At 37.0% G+C, this 387-nt stretch overlaps 1 protein-coding gene and 2 long non-coding RNA genes across 3 annotated transcripts in view; 2 read left to right on the plus strand and 1 right to left on the minus strand.

The window, feature by feature from the left end:
- LOC116185355 overlaps positions 1-387 on the plus strand; it is a 25801-nt gene that overhangs the window by 23239 nt on the left and 2175 nt on the right. The window lies entirely within an intron of this gene.
- The window catches only part of LOC116185356, an 18068-nt gene that overhangs the window by 17144 nt on the left and 537 nt on the right, over positions 1-387 (plus strand). The gene's annotated exons all lie outside the window — the stretch shown is intronic.
- LOC102671658 (pair-rule protein odd-paired-like) overlaps positions 1-387 on the minus strand; it is a 31961-nt gene that overhangs the window by 8683 nt on the left and 22891 nt on the right. The gene's annotated exons all lie outside the window — the stretch shown is intronic.

Here is a 387-nt window from a genome sequence, read left to right on the forward strand (position 1 = left end):
CTCCCCCCTTTTTGCTTCCGTTTCTTCCTCGTTTGCCGATTCACAGCGGCGGAAGCGCTGTTTCCCAACGCTCCCTCTCTTCTCGAGCATCCTTGATTCTTCGCCCTTTTCCAGGCAGGTTCACGTGGCTGGATTCCACGCCGCAACGGAAAGCTTTTCATTTTATCTCGTCGTTTCGTATTTTCCTTAGAGTCATCTAGTGATCCATCTTGTATAGTAAATAAGACGATTCTTTGATCCTCCTTGATTATTATTATAATATCCACGACGAGTTTCAAATATTATTATTATTTATTTAACAATTACTTAGGAAAGAAATAAATTCGTATTTTTTGAACGAGTATACTCTTTCACGTATATATATATATATATATATATATATATATA

Source organism: Apis dorsata, unplaced genomic scaffold (assembly GCF_000469605.1).
Source record: "Apis dorsata unplaced genomic scaffold, Apis dorsata 1.3 scaffold_163, whole genome shotgun sequence".
Taxonomy (NCBI): Eukaryota; Metazoa; Arthropoda; class Insecta; order Hymenoptera; family Apidae; genus Apis; species Apis dorsata.